This window comes from Ovis canadensis, chromosome 15 (assembly GCF_042477335.2).
Source record: "Ovis canadensis isolate MfBH-ARS-UI-01 breed Bighorn chromosome 15, ARS-UI_OviCan_v2, whole genome shotgun sequence".
Taxonomy (NCBI): domain Eukaryota; kingdom Metazoa; phylum Chordata; class Mammalia; order Artiodactyla; family Bovidae; genus Ovis; species Ovis canadensis.
In genome coordinates, this window is record NC_091259.1 from 67831615 (window position 1) to 67852093 (window position 20479).

Below are 20479 nucleotides of genomic sequence, written 5' to 3' on the forward strand. Positions count from 1 at the left end.
CACATTCCAGGATGTCTGGCTCTAGGGGAGTGATCACACCATCATGATTATCTGGGTCGAGATCTTTTTTGTACAGTTCTTCTGTGTATTCTTGCCACCTCTTCTTAATATTTTCTGCTTCTGTTAGGTCCAGACCATTTGTGTCCTTTATCGAGCCCATCTTAGCATGAAATGTTCCCTTGGTATCTCTGATTTTCTTGAAGAGATCTCTAGTCTTTCCCTTTCTGTTGTTTTCCTGTATTTCTTTGCATTGATCACTGAGGAAGGCTTTCTTATCTCTCTTTGCTATTCTTTGGATCTCTGCATTCAGATGGGTATATCTTTTCTTTTCTCCTTTGCCTTTTTCTTCTCTTCTTTTCACAGCTATTTTTAAGGCCTCCTCAGATAGCCATTTTGCTTTTTTGCATTTCTTTTCCTTGGGGATGGTCTTGATCCCTGTCTCCTGTTTAATGTCACAAACCTCATTCCATAGTTCATCAGGCACTCTATCTATCAGATCTAGTCCCTTAAATCTATTTCTCACTTCCACTGTATAATTGTAAGGGATTTGATTTAGGTCATACCTGAATGGTCTAGTGATTTTCCCTACTTTCTTCAATTTAAGTCTGAATTTGGCAATAATGAGTTCATGATCTGAGCCACAGTCAGCTCCTGGTTTTGTTTTTGTTGACTGTATAGAGCTTCCCTGGTGGCTCAGATGGTTAACCGTCTGTCTACAATGCAGGAGACTTGGGTTTGATCCCTGGGTCGGGAAGATCCCCTGGAGAAGGAAACGGCAATCCACTCCAGGACTATTGCCTGGAAAATCCCATGGACAGAGGAGCCTGGTAGGCTACAGTCCATGGGGTCACAAAGAGTTGGACACGACTGAGCAACTTCAGTTCACTTCACTTCACTTCATGAAACCTAACCATGAACAAGATTACTCACCAGAATAGTTCTTTTTTTTTTTTAACACAAATGAGCCTACACTGATAGTTCATAACACTGAAAGTCCACAACATACCTAGGGTTCACTCTCATTGTTGTACATTTTATGGATTTGGACAAATTTATAATGATATATATCCATTATTGTATTACAATTAAAAGGATTTTTGCTACCATAAGAATCTTCTGTGTTCTGCCTATTCATCTCTCTCCCTCCTTCGATCCCTAGCACTATTCTTTCTATTATCTCTATTGCTTTACATTTTCCAAAGTGTCATATGTGCATGCATACTAAGTTGCTTTAGTGGTGTCAAGACTCTTTCCAACCCTATGGACTGCAGCCTGCCAGGCTTCTCTGTCCATGGGATTCCTCAGGCAAGAATATTAGAGTTGGTTGCCATTCCCTCCTCCAGGGAATCTTCTCAACCCAGGGATCAAACCCACATCTCCTGTGGCTCCTGTATTGTAGGTGGATTCTTTACCAGGGAGCCACTGGGGCAGCTCAGAGTGCCATAAAGTTGGAACCAAAAAGTATGGAGCCTTTGTAGATTAGTTTCTTTCACTTAGTAATATGCATTTAAGTTTCCACTAAATATTTTCACGGCTTGATAGCTTCTTTTTTCTTAGTGCTGAATAATATTCCATTGCCTGGAGGATAGTTCGTTTTAAACATCAGTCGTTTCCAGTCTCTAAAGGAAGTATGAGCCTCACTTTTTCAAAGCGTGCTTTAGCACTGACTCTCAGATTTAATCTCACTCGATCCTCATTAGTGGTCCTAGACCCTGAGGTGCTGTTGAGCCTACAGAAGGGCTCAGGAAGAGGGCAGGAGAAGGAAGACAAATCATTGGCCTCAGCTATGAACTGTGAAGGACTTGAAGGAAAACAAAATATGGATGTCAGTTCAGTTCAGTTCAGTCACTCAGTCGTGTCCAACTCTTTGCGACCCCATGAATCGCAGCACGCCAGGCCTCCCTGGTCCATCAACAACTCCCAGAGTTCACTCAGACTCACGTTCATCGACTCAGTGATGCCATCCAGCCATCTCATCCTCGGTCGTCCCCTTCTCCTCCTGCCCCCTATCCCTCCCAGCATCAGAGTCTTTTCCAATGAGTCAACTATTCGCATGAGGTGGCCAAAGTACTGGAGTTTCAGCTTTAGCATCATTCCTTCCAAAGAAATCCCAGGGCTGATCTCCTTTAGAATGGACTCGTTAGATCTCTTTGCAGTCCAAGGGACTCTCAAGAGTCTTCTCCAACACCACAGTTCAAAAGCGTCAATTCTTTGGCGCCCAGCCTTCTTCACAGTCCAACTCTTACATCCATACATGACCACAGGAAAAACCATAGCCTTGACTAGACGAACCTTAGTCGGCAAAGTAATGTCTTTGCTTTTGAATATGCTATCTAGGTTGGTCATAACTTTCCTTCCAAGGAATAAGCATCTTTTAATTTCATGGCTGCAGTCACCATCTGCAGTGATTTTGGAGCCCCCAAAAATAAAGTCTGACACTGTTTCCACTGTTTCCCCATCTATTTCCCATGAAGTGATGGGACCAGATGCCATGATCTTCATTTTCTGAATGTTGAGTTTTAAGCCAACTTTTTCACTCTCCTCTTTCACTTTCATCAAGAGGCTTTTTAGTTCCTCTTCACTTTCTGCCATAAGGGTGGTGTCATCTGCATATCTGAGGTGATTGATATTTCTCCTGGCAATCTTGATTCCAGCTTGTGTTTCTTCCAGTCCAGCGTTTCTCATGATGTACTCTGCATAGAAGTTAAATAAGCAGGGTGACAATACACAGCCTTGACGTATTTGGAACCAGTCTGTTGTTCCATGTCCAGTTCTAACTGTTGCTTCCTGACCTGCATACAGATTTCTCAAGAGGCAGGTCAGGTGGTCTGGGTAGGTAGATGTATATATCCACAAAGAAACTTTTTTGTTATAATAAACCACAATATCCATAAATTGCATAGAATAAAACAGCTTCTATACTTCTGTACTTCTTAAATCTGATTCTTCTCTTAATCTCATCCTTTGTTATCTCATCTACAGTAGACCTTGTTAGTTGCTTACCTACCATCCTTTACCCCTTTCCCTCTAAAAAACAGCACCTTTGGTTGATTGGTCTTATACCTGGCCACCATCATCCTTGTCCTACCTCACTCTAAATACCTCCTGAATGTCCCCTCTGCTTCTACTCCTGACCTCTAAGTTCTTTCTCTTCACAACAGAGTTAGCTTTTAAAACTTAGATCATGGCACCATCCCCACTTAAATTATTTCTCTATTGAGAAGAACGTCCAATCTCCTTACAAGAACCCGCAAGGTCCTAAGTGACTATTCCAACCCTCTAACGCTAGCCTCCACTCCTGTCACTGTTATCATGTGCCAGTCACATCGACTTGGTTCTTTAAATATACCAAAGTCTTTCCATTCACAGGGCTTCTGTCCTTGCTGTTTTTTGTGTGTTTGTTTTTTAATTCCTGGGAGGCTTGATTTCAGTTCTTTGGGTGGTTGGCTTCTTATCCCTCAGGTCATTAGCCGAATATCTCAGGACGATTCTGCCTAAAGGAACGCTACTACCCAGTTATAATCACAGCCTCCTATTTTATGTTCTCCATGCCATTGATCACTATCAGAAATACTCATATTTACTTATTATTTGTCAAATTTTCTGGAATGAAAGCACTGTAAATGTAGCAAGTTTCTCATTGCTCCAGTCCAAGAGTTTAGTAAGTGTTTAATAAATGCTTCTTTAAAAAAAAAAAAAAAAAGGAAGGAAGGAGGCAGGGGAACAAAAAGATCTAGTTAGTACTTGTCACTCTTCTTGATCCATAAGTAATCAATATACACTGTTAGACCTACCAGGCCCACTATTTGAGGTACATGGAACTGAATTATTACCTTAAACATATAACGAAATGGGCTTCACACGTGGTGTAGTGGTAAAAGAATCTGCCTGAGAATGCAGGAGATGCAAGAGACATAGTTTCGATCCCTGGGTGAGGAAGATCCCCTGGAGTTGTTGTTGTTCTGTTGCTAAGTCAGGTCCGACTCTTTGCAACTCCATAGACTGCAGCATACCAGGCTATCTTGTCCTTCACCATCTCCTGTAGTTTGCTCAAACTCATGTCCATTGAGTCAGTGATACCATCGAACCATCTCGTCCTCTGTTGCATCCTTCTCTTCTTGCCATCAGTCTTTCCCAGCATCAGCTTCTTTTTCAGTGAGTCAGCTTTTTGCATCGGGTGGCCAAACTACTGGAGATTCAGCTTCAGCATCAGTCCTTCCAATGAATATTCAGGATGGATTGCCTTTAGGGTTGACTGGTTGGATCTCCTTGCAGTCCAAGGGACTCTCAAGAGTCTTCTCCAACAACACAGTTCAAAAACATCAATTCTTCAGTGCTCAGTCTTCTTTTTGGTCCAGTTCTCACATTCATACCATTCATACATGATTAGCTGTAAAACCATAGCTTTGACTATATGGACTTCTGTTGAAGTGATGTCTTTGCTTTTTAATACACTGTCTAGGTTTGCCATAGCATTTCTTCCAAGAAACAAGTGTCTTTTAATTTCTTGGCTGCAGTCACCAACTGCAGTAGTTTTGGAGCCCAGAAAATAAAATGTGTCACGGCTTCCACTTTTTCCCTTCTATTTGACATGAAATGATGGGACCAGATGCCGTGATCTCAGTTATTTGAATGCTGCATTTCAAGCCAGCAATGCACGTGTAGTGGTAAAAGAATCCGCCTGCCAATGCAGGAAGCACAAGAGATGCATGTTAGAAACCCGGGCTAGGAAGATCCCCTGGAGCAGGAAATGGCAACCCACTCCAGTATGCTTGCCTGGAAAATTTTTATGTACAAAGGAACCTGGCAGGCTACAGTCCATGGGATCACAAAGAGTCAGACGTGACTGAGCAACTGAGCACGCATGGGACAATGAAATAAATACCTAAAGTAATGATTTAATAATTGAGAACATAAACTATTTTTGATGGTTGTACTGGCTTCCTTCAACTTTGTATCTTAGATAGACTCATTCTTAAGTAGATTAATTGGACACTTAAAAATGTAGGGTGAACTTTTTAGCAGAATGATTGGGGATAGTCTTTGACTCCATAGAGCCTAAGTTCACATTCTGTCTCTGGAATTTACCAGGTATAAACTTGGGGTGGCTTATCTAACCTTTCTGGGCTCAGTTTTCTCACCTATAAAATGAAGCCAATGCTGGTTCCCCCCTTCATAGAACTACCACTAGGATTAGACAAATGGATGCCAGGTCGTTTAACATAGTTCTTGCACAGACTAAGGATCTGAAAAATCACAACGGTTATTACAGTGTTTCATATTATACCATATCAACAGATTTTCTAAATAGGCACTTGGGTCTCCCATTTACAGAAGAACCAAACGAATGAGTCACTCAACAGTGGGTCCACAGGCAATGCTTGATACTATTTTCTCTGAGCCTTTAATTACAACAGTAAGACTTTCTTCAGCTGACACCCAGGTATGCCTGCTTGCCCTTTATTTCCTTTCTGTAAAGCTTTCTTTTATCACAGCTTCACATATGCATCTGATTTTGTTTCTGTTTTATGTGGCTGCCAATATGTGGAATCTGTCTGATCTTTTTGAAACTATAGGAGAGGGATGGAAATTCAACAGGAACCTAAAGATTTTCTTCTTTTTCCCTTCCATAAAGAAGGGTTGGGCATGATGAAGTTAAAAATAAAAAAGCATTATTTTCAGATTGATTCCTAGAGAAAGTTTCATGTGAATGCAACAATCAAAAAAAAAGCATACAATGGGCCCCTAAACCTTTCAATTATAAATATGTGTTTAAGAAAAGCTCATGGATAAAATGTAACACAAAAAGTAGATGCTGGCAGAGAACAAATTACCGAATTACTCCTGAATTCTTAGAGCAAGCCACCTGCATGCTCCCTACAATATGCAATGCCCGTGGAGAAAAAAAAATATAAAGTTTCATATTAAACTAAAGTTCTGTATTTGACTGAACTCTAGCTTTACAATTCCATATTTTCCTGATATTTTTGTAGTCTCTGTGTATAAGCTCATGACAGTCTATCATGAAATGACACACAGGCAAGGGGAAAAAATGTTTCCCAGGATACAGTAAAGTCAAGAAAAGAAAAGGAAAACAGAAATAAGAAAATGAAATTTAGAAGAAAGCTAATTCTCTTAGAGTACAAAAAACAATTTTTCATTGTGATAAATAGCTCTCCCCCAATAAATGCAGTATAATTATAAATCTTTCAGCTGTAGGCACAAGTTACAGATGAATCATGCCATCATGGGGTAGCTTATTTGGCAATTCAACCTCAGAGCCAAAGAACATTTACTATTTGCCAAGTGCTGTGCTAGACAGTGTCTCGTGTTATCACACTTATTTCTCACAATTACTGTATGGAGAAAGCATAATTGTCCCCTTTGTCATATGAGAAAACTGATACTCAGAGACACGAATCCACTTGCGCCCAGTTGTACACCTTGGTTCTTGGGTTCCAAGTGACAGGCAGACTCAGAGCTATCAAGGGAGAGGGATGCATATTGAAGACATGGAGGCCAGGTTGTGTAAATGCAGGTTATATGATAGAAATAAGGCTATGAGGTTTAAAACAAAATTCTCAGGGGAAAAAAATAGATGAGAGATTAAAAAGGTTCCTAGCTGCCCCACCCCTCAAAATAGTGAGCATTTTATTGTTTTTGATCTACCTTGCTCTGCTGTCTCAACTTTTCATCTTGTCCCTAAATCTGGGAGATCTTCAAGACTCTGTCTTCATCTCCTCTCTTTACTTCCTTCCTCAGGGAGATTATCACTCCATAGCCACTTCTATGCAAACAATTTCCAGATTGATGCCTTTAGCCTTGGCCTGTCTCAAGAGCTCCAGTCACACCTTTCCAAAGGGCAAGACATTGGCCAGGATATTATAACTTCCTCTCAAACTCAATATTTGTTTAAAAAAAAAAAAAAGAAGAAGAAGAAAGGAAAGAAGGAAATAAGGAAGGAAAAATGAAAGAAAGAAAAGAAAAGAAAACCTTTCCGCTCTCTACAACACAAGAACTTGTCTTCATCCTGCTTCCCCTATATCTGGTTATGATAAATTAGTCATCCAGGCACCTTGGTTCACAATTCAACAGCTTCTTCATCTTTTCCCTTCTCCTTAAGCCCCACACTCATCACTGGGTCATGAATTTCTTTTCTATTACAGGTATTAAAAAACAATTTTTAAAGATAAAATCAAAACTATCATATTAAAATGAACATGTGTCAAATATTCTATCAACTCGCTCATTAATAAGGGAACCAGTAAAACGTTCCAATTATTCAAAGGACCCCACATATATAAGCAAAAAGAAATACTGAAATCAATTTATAAAGAGGTGTAAATAATTTATATGTAGATATAAAACAGGCTTACTATATGAGTGGAGGGAGCAGGAAAATGAATTGTCCCTGACAGATCTCATTTGAAGGTCTATGAAAAAGATTCATTTGAATTGCTGCCAGTTAACTACAATTTCTATTATAAAACAGGATGAAAAATTTCTCACAGACCATGAAAGGCACAAACCCCATAGAACCAGATAGCCGGTAGAGTGTGCATTAAAAAACACATACTCTTCTACTGAAAGTGCTTAGTAATGTTTTTGGCCCATTTCAAAATTTTTCACAAATTTTCCCAACTCAGGCATTAGTCCTTCAACTTTAGATTTTAGAACCTAATACATGGACTATTACCATAGCTTTTAACTCAATACCCTGCATTTATCTTTTGACCAAGATGGCTTTAACATTTCCCTCAGCTTGAATAAATTTTTGACAACTTTCTTCTTGATTATGGGCCCTTGACATCCCTTCTTTTGGAGCAGCTTACTTTAGAAAACTTGCAATTATAAGGTCTTTCTCAGCCCCTTTAAGATGCAAATCATCTATGATAGACGAATAGATTTCTTGAGAACCCAAGATCCATCTCTTTGAAATATAATTATCAAAGATAGAACACCTCTACATGGAAGGGCGGGAGCCTAACTTTGACAACAAGTAATTAGCAAATACAGGCAGCTTAAACACAGCGATCAATGACCCTACTAACTTCCTTCAGTATTTTTCTGTTCGCACACTCTAACACTTAAATACACTCTTGCCTTTTGTTACAATGGAATTGAGTTCAATCTCTCCCTTTGTTATAATAGTCTCGCTTCCCTATGACGTTAGTCTTGAATAAAATCTTCCTTTCCTGTTTAACTGTACTGGTTCAATTTTTTCGACACTGTTAACCTCTCCAGTCTGTAACAAACACTGAATCTTCCTAATCTTCCTAAGATAACACTCGATTTACACAGCATTCTCTTCCACCACTGATAACCCTTGGACTATAAATAAAACAAAAATGTTTTATTTGGCCATTACAACATCTATTTCTGCTTTATTGACTATGCCAAAGCCTTTGACTGTATGGATCACAATAAACTGTGGAAAATTCTGAAAGAGATGGGAATACCAGACCACCTGACCTGCCTCTTGAGAAACCTATATGCAGGTCAGGAAGCAACAATTAGAACTAGACATGGACTAACAGACTGGTTCCAAATAGGAAAAGGAGTACATCAAGGCTGTATATTGTCACCCTGCTTATTTAACTTCTATGCAGAGTACATCATGAGAAACGCTGGACTGGAAGAAACACAAACTGGAATGAAGATTGCCGGGAGAAATATCAATCACCTCAGATATGCAGATGACACCACCCTTATAGCAGAAAGTGAAGAGGAACTAAAAAGCCTCTTGATGAAAGTGAAAGAGGAGAGTGAAAAAGTTGGCTTAAAGCTCAACATTCAGAACACTAAAATCACAGTATCCCGTCCCATCGCTTCATGGGAATTGATGGTGAAACAGTGGAAACAGTGTCAGACTTTATTTTTTGGGGCTCCAAAATCACTGCAGATGGTGACTGCAGCCATGAAAGTAAAAGATGCTTACTCCTTGGAAGGAAAGTTATGACCAACCTAGATAGTATATTCAAAAGCAGAGACATTACTTTGCCAACTAAGGTCCATCTAGTCAAGACTATGGTTTTTCCAGTGGTCATGTATGGATGTGAGAGTTGGACTGTGAAGAAGGCAGAGCGTCAAAGAATTGATGTTCTTGAACTGTGGTGTTGGAGAAGACTCTTGAGAGTCTCTTGGACTGCAAGGAGATCCAACCAGTCCATTCTAAAGGAGATCTGTCCTGGGTGTTCTTTGGAAGGAATGATGCTAAAGCTGAAACTCCAATACTTTGGCCACCTCATGCGAAGATTTGACTCATTGGAAAAGACTCTGATGCTGGGAGGGATTGGGGGCAGGAGGAGAAGGGGATGACAGAGGATGAGATGGCTGGATGGCATTACCGACTCGATGGACATGAGTTTGAGTGAACTCCGGGAGTTGGTGATGGATAGGGAGGCCTGGCGTGCTACAACTCATAGGGTCACAGAGTTGGACATGACTAAGCAACTGAACTGAACTGAACAACATTTTTAAAAATTTTAAACCAGTAATGAAAAATCAGTCAATTTTACATACATCTAGATTATTATTTCCTTGAAAAACCAGGAGAACTGGCAACTCTGCCTGAGCTCACTTTCAAGCATGATCATAATCAACTACAGCTGGATACAAAATTTAAGCCATTAGCAAAGATTGGTTTTTCACAGCCCTCCTTCTAGTGGGGGCTTTTGTGCTTACATTTGGCCTCCTTAGTTACTCCCAAGACTTGTCTATTCTCTTCAAGTATTTCTGTTTTTGAAATGTGGCCAATGAGGTACAAATGGTTTAGCTTCCCCTAAAAGTTATCATTTCTTACATTTTCAGCTTTGGCTCTAACTTTATTTTGCTAATTTAGACTCTCACTTCCCCCTAGAATAAATTCTATTTGGCACATGCTCCTCTCTCCACCTGGAAATTCACTTGTCTCTTCAGTTTTCTTATCTTTATCACCAGCTATTAAATCTTTGTTAAAGGATTTTCCTGGTGGTCCAGTGGCTAGGAGTCTGCGTTCCCAATGCAGAGAGCCTGAGTTCAATGCCTGGTCAAGGAACTAGAACTCACATGTCACAAATGAAAGATCCCACAACTAAAAGAGCCTGCTTGCCACAGCTAAAGGGCCAGCCGTGTGCTGCAAATATAAGAACTGGCATAGCCAAATGAGTAAGTATATTTTAAAATCCTAGTTGAGACTCAGGATTTCACTCACATGCTGCCGCCTTCAGGAAGTCTTCCCTAAATTGAGTCCTAGATGAATCCACATTTCTATCAGTAATTATGATTGTCTGTCCTACTCCCAACAGCATTTAACAGCCCTCAAAACAGGACTGTTCTTATTTATCTGTGTATTTATTTAAATTTTCTCTTAATGTCTATAATCTCTAGCCCAAGTTCTTCCATGTAATATACAATCAATAAATAAATGAATAAGCTACTTGTAGAAACAATTAGGAAGAGTCAGAGATTTGTTCAAGGGATTTTAGGATCAGAATTCATGGGAGCAAGCAACTAATTGGGATTTCTATGTAGTTACAAATGAATAACCTTAGCCAATACTGGATTTATTCCATGTGTATAAATTATATAATAGCATTTTTTCTTCTCCAAATGTAAGATGATTCAAACAAAAGGGTACATAAATCTCGACCACAGTTCAAAGCCTGAAATCTAAAAAGGAAATTTCCTTTAATCGTCAACTTTGAATAGTAGCAGTGTTCTTGCCTGGAGAATCCCAGGGATGGGGGAGCCTGGTGAGCTACCATCTATGGGGTCGCACAGAGTTGGACACGACTGATGTGACTTAATAGCAGCAGCAAATTACTAGCAGGGGTACCCTTCTACAGGGGAACACCTTAAACAATTTTTTAGTGACTTATAATAATACAAATTTATTATCTCATTGTTCTCCAGGGCCTGGAATGTACTGCAGCTTAGTTAGATGCTTTGACAAGACTGCAGTCAACCTAAGTCCCAACTGGGAATGCATCCGTTTCCAAGCTCACTCCAATAGTTGTCGACAGGATTCATTTTCTCACAGAAATTTGGACTGAAGGCCTCAGTTCTTCAGGACCTATTGGCTGCCTGCCTCCCTGGATTGCTTGCCACAAGGGTCTCTCCATAGATGGCTCATACATCTGGCTTCATCAGAGCCAGCAAGAGAGAGGAGGAAAGAGAGTACTAAGATGAAAGTCATAGGGAGTGAAAGCTCATCACTTTTGCCATATTTCTTAGAAGTAAGCCACTAGTTTCAAACCATACACAGAAGAGGGCTACACAAATACAAGAATAAAACACTTGTCCTTCACCTGCTTCTCAGCCTCACTAGGACATCTGACACCACGATTCTCCCACTTGGGCTCTTGAAAGATGTTCCAATAAGAAGGTAATGGATATGCCGTGCTCAGTCATGTCCAGCTCTGCCACCTCATGGACTGGAAACTGCCAGGCCCCTCTGTCCATTAGCTTTTCCAGGCAAGAATACTGGAGCGGGTTGCCATTTCCTACTCCAAGGGATCTTCCTGACCCAGGGATCTAACCCACATCTCTTGTGTCTCCTGCATTACAGGTGGATTCTTTACCACTAAGCCACCTGGGAAGCCAAGAAGGCAGTGGAGGAGTGAGAAATGATAATATGGAAGACTGAGAGGTAGGTTAGTTAGGCAAAGCAAACTTTCTGGAGGCAGATACATTGGGGAAGTGACAATGGGGGAAACTGACATCAAATGGAGTCTCATTACCATGAATGAACCTGTATGCAGATCAAGAAGCAACAGTTAGAACCAGACATGGAACAACAAACTGGCTCAAAACTGGGAAATGAGTATGTCATGGTGGTATATTGTCACCCTGCTGATTTAGCTTATATGCACATTACATCGTGCAAAATCCTGGGCTGGATGAAGCACAAGCTGGAATCAAGATTGCCAGGAGAAATATCAATAACCTCAGATATGCAGATGACACCATCCTAATGGCAGAAAGTGAAGAGGCACTAAAGAGCCCCTTGATGAAAGTGAAAGAGGAGAGTGAAAACACTATTAAAATTTAACATTCAAAAATGAAGATCATGGCATCTGCTCCCATCACTTTATGGCAGATAGATGGGAAAACAATGGAAACAATGACAGATTTTCAGTTCAGTTCAGTCACTCGATCGTGTCTGACTTTGCAACCCCATGAATTGCAGCATGCCAGGCTTCCCTGTCCATCACCAACTCCCTCAGTTCACTCAAACTCATGTCCATCGAGTTGATGATGCCACCCAGCCGTCTCATCCTCTGTCATCCCCTTCTCCTCCTGGCCCTAATCCCTCCCAGCATCAGAGTCTTTTCCAATGAGTCAACTCTTTGCATGAGGTGGCCAAAGTACTGGAGTTTCAGCTTTAGCATCATTCCTTCCAAAGAACACCCAGGACAGATCTCCTTTAGAATGGACTGGTTGGATCTCCTTACAGTCCAAGGAACTCTCAAGAGTCTTCTCCAACACCACAGTTCAAAAGCATCAATTCTTCGGTGCTCAGCTTTCTTCACAGTCCAACTCTCACATCCATACATGACTACTGGAAAAACCATAGCCTTGACTAGATGGACCTTTGTTGACAAAGTAACATCTCTGCTTTTGAATATGCTATCTAGGTATGACAGACTTTATTTCTCCAAAATCACCATGGACAATGACTGCAACCATGAAATTAAAAGACTTTTGCTCCTTTGAAGGGAAGCTATGACAAACCTAGACAGGATGTTAAAAAGCAGAGATATTACTTTGCTGTCAAACGTCTAAATAGTCAAAGCTATGGTTTTTCCAGAAGTCATGTATGGATGTGAGAGTTGGACAACAAAAAGGGCTGAGAGCCAAAGAATTAATGCTTTGGATTGTGGTATTACAGAAGACTTTACAGTCCCTTGGACTGCAAGGAGATCAAACCAGTCAGTCCTAAAAGAAAGTGAAAGTTGCTCAGTTGTGTCTGACTCTTTACAACCCCACGGACTATAGCGTCCATGGAATTCTCTGGGCCAGAATACTGGAATGGGTAGCCTTTCCCTTCTCCAGGGGATCTTTCCAACCAAGGGATCAAGCCCAGGTCTCCTGCAGTGCAGGTGGATTCTTTACCAGCTGAGCCAAAAGGGAAGCCCAAGAATACTAAAGTGGATATCCTATCCCTTCTCCAGAGAATCTTCCCAACCCAGGAATCAAACCAGGGTTTCCTGCATTGCAGGTGGATTCTTTACCAACTGAGATATCAGGAAAGCCCAATCCTAAAGGAAATCAATCCTGAATATTCATTGGAAGGACTGATGCTGAAGCTGAAACTCCAATACTTTGGCCACCTGATGCAAAGAGCTGACTCATTTGAAAAGACCCTGATGCTGGGAAAGATTGAAAGCAGGAGGAGACGGGGAGAACAGAAGATGAGATGGTTGGGTGGCATCACTGACTCAATGAACATGAGTTTGAGCAAACTTCGGGAGATTGTTGACAGGAAAGTCTGGTACCCTGCAGTCCATGGGGTTTCAAAGAGTCAGACACAACTAAGCAACTGAACAACACTTCGCTGAGAAAGATCCATCTAGTCAAAGCTATGGTTTTTCCAATAGTCACGTACGGATGTGAGAGCTGGACCATAAAGAAGGCTGAGTGCCAAAGAATTGATGCTTTTGAACTATGGGGCTGTAGAAGACTCCTGAGAGTCCTGTGGACTGCAAGGAGATCAAATCAGTCAATCCTAAAGGAAATATCCCTGAATATTCATTGGAAGGAATATTCTAACAACAACATTGCATTAGACACTTAATTGATTATATATTTCTTATCACCCATGTATGACACCAATGAACCTCACAGATCTTGTGAGGTCTTTAATTTCTTAACCCCAGGGATTATTTTTTTCATTATTATTAAGATAACATTCTAACTGTATCCAAGGAAATATGCTAAACTTTTCTACATTTTTTGCCTTAATGTGACCAGTTTGATTTTTCATATACTCTTCCATATTTTGTCCATATGTATACATTTTCTTATGTATCATAGTGAGTCTTAATGTTATATTCTCATTTTTTCATTTAATATTGCAATATAGGAACTTCTGTGAAATATGCCTTACAGGCTTAAATTTAAGAGAAACTCCCTTTGCAAAAACAAATAAAATAAGCCATAAAAATAGTAAAGATGTGATAACATTGAAAGCTCATGACACAAAACTGAAAATGAACACTATCATCTATTACAAAACAATTTGGACCAAACTCAAATTAAGATACAGAATTTATAATGAGGAAGGATTCAGTCCATGAGCTATAGATGCAAAGTATAGTCATCATTTGTATGGTAGGAAAAGAGTAAATTTAAAAATTTCTAAAATGAACAATATATATTATTGGTATATTTTGTTTTTATCACTCAGTGTAGAAGATAATTCAGTGGGAAAAATGAGTGACTATAGAATTATTAATTAATTATTAAGTAATATAATTATTAATAGAATCTGTAAGGGTGACTCAGTAGATCTTAAAAAGAAAATATCCATCTTTTCCTCAAATGCCACAAAGAAAATGACAATATATTTCCCCAAAGAAGCAAGAGTACAAATTAGGTTTTCTGAACACAAGCAATAAAAGATTTGAAAGTTAAAGTTTTTGTCTACTAACTAAACTCTTTCATAAATAAAGTAAAAATAAATAGGAATACTAAAAAATGCAATAATACTACACTTAAGAGTCTATGAACTCTAGCAAAAGCTATGAGAAGGCAATGGCACCCCTCTCCAGCACTCTTGCCTGGAAAATCCCATGGACAGAGGAGCCTGGTAGGCTGCAGTCCATGGGACCGCAAAGAGTCGGACACAACTGAACGACTTCACCTTCATTTTTTACTTTCATGCATTGGAAAAGGAAATGGCAACCCACTCCAGTGTTCTTGCTTGGAGAATCCCAGAGACGGGGGAGCCTGGTGGCTGCCGTCTATGGGGTCTCACAGAGTTGGACACGACTGAAGCGACTTAGAAGCAGCAGCAGCAGCAGCAGCCAAAGATATACTCAGTGAACACTTCATAACAAACAAAAACTTTAAAATTTAAAGTGACTTTAGAACTAAATTTTAGAATTTAGAATAAGATAATAAATTAATCCAAAAAATCAAAAGGAGGGAATTTTTAAAAAGTAGAAATAATTTAGGATAAGTTAGAAAAAAAGAAAATTTATAAACAATTCCAAGAGCAGCTTCTTTGGCAGAAGTGAGGATGTGGGGATAGGGTTAGGGAGGTACAGAAGGTCAGGGGAGCCAGGAAAAATGAAATAGATAAATAACTAGACTAATTTGAAAATGTAGAGACAAATAACGCACAAAATGAGAAATAATACATGACAAAAAGAAATCAAATACCAAATAAATTAAAATAATTGCATATAGTAAAAAAAAAAAAGACTATCTTCACTATTCTGTGAATGACATGAACATTTTTTAAGCAAGATAAAAGGAAATGAATTGACTTTAATAGATAAACATATCTGAAGAGGAAGAAAAATGGGAAGAAATAAAGAACATTGTTTTTATTTTTTTTTGTTTTTTTTTTAAATTTTTTTTTTAACTTTATTTTGCTTTACAATACTGTATTTGTTTTGCCATACATTGCCATGAATCTGCCACGGGTGTACATGAGTTCCCAATTCTGAATCCCCCTCCCACCTCCCTCCCCATATCATCTCTCTGGATCATCCCCGTGCACCAGCCCCAAGCCTTCTGTATCCTGTATTGAAAATAGACTGGCGATTTGTTTCTTACCGGATAGTATACATGTTACAATGTCATTCTCCCGAATCATCCCACCCTCTCCCTCTCCCACAGAGTCCAAAAGTCCATTCTATACATCTGTGTCTCTTTTGCTGTCTCGCATACAGGATTATCATTACCATCTTTCTAAATTCCATATATATGTGTTAGTATACTGTATTGGTATTTTTCTTTCTGGCTTACTTCACTATGTATAATAGGCTCCAGTTTCATCTACCTTATTAGAACTGATTCAAATGTATTCTTTTTAATGGCTGAGTAATACTCCATTGTGTATATGTACCACAGCTTTCCTATCCATTCATCTGCTGATGGACATCTAGGTTGCTTCCATGTCCTGGCTATTATAAACAGCACTGCGATGAACATTGGGGTACACATGTCTCTTTCAATTCTGGTTTCCTCGGTGTGTATGCCCAGCAGTGGGATTGCTGGATCATAAGGCAGTTCTATTTGTAGTATTTTAAGAAATCTCCACACTGTTCTCCATAGTGGCTGTACTAGTTTGCATTCCCACCAACAGTGTGAGAGGGTTCCCTTTTCTCCACACCCTTTCCAGCATTTATTGCTTGTAGACTTTTGGATCGCTGCCATTCTGACTGGTGTGAAATGGTACCTCATTGTGGTTTTGATTTGCATTTCTCTGATAATGAGTGATGTTGAGCACCTTTTCATGTGTTTGTTAGCCATCCGTGTGTCTTCTTTAGAGAAACGTCTATTTAGTTCTTTGGCCCATTTTTTGATTGAGTCGTTTATTTTTCTGGAGTTGATCTGCATAAGTTGCTTGTATATTTTGAGATTAGCTGTTTGTCAGTTGCTTCATTTGCTATTATTTTCTCCCATTCCGAAGGCTGTCTTTTCACCTTGCTTATAGATTCCTTTGTTGTGCAGAAGCTTTTAATTTTAATTAGGTCCCATTTGTTTATTTTTGCTTTTATTTCCAGAATTCTGGGAGGTGGATCATAGAGGATCTTGCTGTGATTTATGTCAGAGTGTTTTGTCTATGTTCTCCTCTAGAAGTTTTATAGTTTCTGGTCTTACATTTAGATCTTTAATGCATTTTTAGTTTATTTTTGTGTATGGTGTTAGAAAGTGATCTAGTTTCATTCTTTTACAAGTGGTTGACCAGTTTTCCCAGCACCACTTGTTAGAGAGATTGTCTTTAATCCATTGTATATTCTTGCCTCCATTGTCAAAGATAAGGTGTCCATATGTGTGTGGATTTATCTCTGGGCTTTCTGTTTTGTTCCATTGATCTATATTTCTGTCTTTGTGCCAGTACCATACTGTCTTGATGACTGTGGCTTTGTAGTAGAACCTGAAGTCAGGCAGGTTGATTCCTCCAGTTCCATTCTTTCTCAAGATTGCTTTGGCTATTCGAGGGTTTTTGTATTTCCATACAAATCTTGAAATTATTTGTTCTAGCTCTGTGAAAAATACCGCTGGTAGCTTGATAGGGATTGCATTGAATCTGTAGATTGCTTTGGGTAGTATACTCATTTTCACTATACTGATTCTTCTGATCCATGACCATGGTATATTTCTCTATTAGTGTCCTCTTTGATTTCTTTCATCAGTGTTTTATAGTTTTCTATATATAGGTCTTTAGTTTCTTTAGGTAGATATATTCCTGAGTATTTTATTCTTTTTGTTGCAATGGTGAATGGAATTGTTTCCTTAATTTCTTTTTCTACTTTCTCATTATTAGTGTATAAGAATGCAAGGGATTTCTGTGTGTTGATTTTATATCCTGCAACTTTACTATATTCATTGATTAGCTCTAGTAATTATCTGGTGGAGTCTTTAGGGTTTTCTATGTAGAGGATCATGTCATCTGCAAACAGTGAAAGTTTTACTTCTTCTTTTCCAATTTGGATTCCTTTTATTTCTTTTTCTGCTCTGATTGCTGTGGCCAAAACTTCCAGAACTATGTTGAATAGTAGCGGTGAAAGTGGGCACCCTTGTCTTTTGCCTGACTTTAGGGGAAATGCTTTCAATTTTTCACCATTGAGGATAATGTTTGCTGTGGGTTTGTCATAGATAGCTTTGATTATGTTGAGGTATGTTCCTTCTATTCCTGCTTTCTGGAGAGTTTTTATCATAAATGGATGTTGAATTTTGTCAAAGGCCTTCTCTGCATCTATTGAGATAATCATATGGTTTTTATTTTTCAATTTGTTAATGTGGTGAATTACATTGATTCATTTGCGGATATTGAAGAATCCTTGCATCCCTGGGATAAAGCCACTTGGTCATGGTGTATGATCTTTTTAATGTGTTGTTGGATTCTGATTGCTAGAATTTTGTTGAGGATTTTTGCATCTATGTTCATCTGTGATATTGGCCTGTAGTTTTCTTTTTTTGTGGCATCTTTGTCAGGTTTTGGTATTAGGGTGATGGTGGCCTCATAAAATGAGTTTGGAAGTTTACCTTCCTCTGCAATTTTCTGGAAGAGTTTGAGGAGGATAGGTGTTAGCTCTTCTCGAAATTTTTGGTAGAATTCAGCTGTGAAGCCGTCTGGACCTGGGCTTTTGTTTGCTGGAAGATTTCTGATTACAGTTTCAATTTCCATGCTTGTGATGGGTCTGTTAAGATTTTCTATTTCTTCCTGGTTCAGTTTTGGAAAATTGTACTTTTCTAAGAATTTGTCCATTTCTTCCACGTTGTCCATTTTATTGGCATATAATTGCTGATAGTAGTCTCTTATGATCCTTTGTATTTCTGTGTTGTCTGTTGTGATCTCTCCATTTTCATTTCTAATTTTATTTATTTGATTTTTCTCCCTTTGTTTCTTGATGAGTCTGGCTAATGGTTTGTCAATTTTACTTATCCTTTCAAAGAACCAGCTTTTGGCTTTGTTGATTTTTGCTATGGTCTCTTTTGTTTCTTTTGCATTGATTTCTGCCCTAATTTTTAAGATTTCTTTCCTTCTACTAACACTGGGGTTCTCCATTTCTTCCTTTTCTATTGCTTTAGGTGTAGAGTTAGGTTATTTATTTGACTTTTTTCTTGTTTCTTGATGTATGACTGTATTGCTATGAACTTTTCTCTTAGCACTGCTTTTATAGTGTCCCACAGGTTTTGGATTGTTGTGTTTTCATTTTCATTCATTTCTATGCATATTTTGATTTCTTTTTTGATTTCTTCTGTGATTTGTTGGTTATTCAGAAGAGTGTTATCCAGCCTCCATATGTTGGAATTTTTAATAGTTTTTCTCCTGTAATTGAGATCTAATCTTAATGCATTATGGTCAGAAAAGATGCTTGGAATTATTTCAATTTTTTTGAATTTATCAAGGTTAGGTTTATGGCCCAGGATGTGATCTATTCTGGAGAAGATTCCGTGAGCACTTGAGAAAAAGGTGAAATTCATTGTTTTGGAGTGAAATGTCCTATAGATATCAATTAGGTCTAACTGGTCTATTGTATCATTTAAAGTTTGTGTTTCTTCGTTAATTTTCTGTTTAGTTGATCTGTCCATAGGTGTGAGTGGGGTATTAAAGTCTCCCACTATTATTGTGTTATTGTTAATTTCCCGTTTCATACTTGTTAGCATTTGTCTTACATATTGCGGTGCTCCTATGTTGGGTGCATATATATATATTTATAACTGTTATATCTTCTTCTTGGATTGATCCTTTGATCATTATGTAGTGGCCTTCTTCGTCTCTTTTCACAGCCTTTGTTTTAAAGTCTATTTTATCGGAGATGAGTATTGCTACTCCTGCTTTCTTTTGGTCTCTATTTGTGTGGAATATCTTTTTCCAGCCCTTCACTTTCAGTCTGTATGTGTCCCTTGCTTTGAGGTGGGAGAACTTTGTTTTTAAAAGCTTACTCTTGTTGGGAAATCAGGATAGCTATATACAAAAGAATAAAACCAGACCCCTTATCTCATATCACACAGAAAATTAACTCAAAATGGATTAAAGATTTGAATGTGAGATCTGAAACTATGAAAATCCTGGAAGAAGGCATACAGGATAAACTCCTTGACATTAGTCTTGAAATGATCGTGGGGGGGGGGGGGAGGGGAGTGGAGTTTGACACCAAAAACTAAGGCATAAAAAAGGCATAAAAGCAAAAATAAGCTAGAACTACATCCAACTAAAAAGCTTCTGCACAGCAATGGAAACCCTCATCAAAATGAAGAGGCAACATACAGAATGGGATAAAATATTTGCAAATCATATGTCAGCCAAACAGTTAATATCTAAAACATATAAACTTGCAAAACTCAGTAACAATAAAAATAAAAATGAAAAACCTGATCTTAACTGGGCATAGGAAATGAATAGACAGTTTTCTGAAGAACACATGTAGGTGACTGACAGACACATGAAAAGATGCTCAGTATCACTAATCATCAGGGAAATGTAAATCAAAACCACAATAAGATATCATCTCACACTTGTTAGAATAGCTTTCATCAAAACACGAGAAGTAAGTTGTCAGTGAGGATGTGAAGGAAAGGGAACCCTTGTTCATTGCTAGTGGGAATATAATTTGTTGCAACCACTATGAAAAGTAATATGGAAGATTCTCAACAAATAAAAATAGAACCACCACATGACCCAGCACTTCCGCTTCTAGGTATATATCCAAAGGAAAGGAAGTCACTATCTCAAAGAGATATCTGCACCCAATGTTAACTGCATCATTGTTTACAATAGTTAAGATATGCAAACAACCCAAGTGTCTGTCAATGG

General features: G+C 38.7%; 1 long non-coding RNA gene across 1 annotated transcript; it reads left to right on the plus strand.

Moving 5' to 3' along the window:
• The first annotated feature begins 9959 nt into the window (after positions 1-9959).
• On the plus strand, positions 9960-12041 carry LOC138420276 (uncharacterized). Its single transcript, XR_011249198.1, has 2 exons — positions 9960-10146; positions 11549-12041. It is a non-coding gene; the product is annotated as an uncharacterized lncRNA (long non-coding RNA).
• The last annotated feature ends 8438 nt before the right edge of the window (positions 12042-20479 follow it).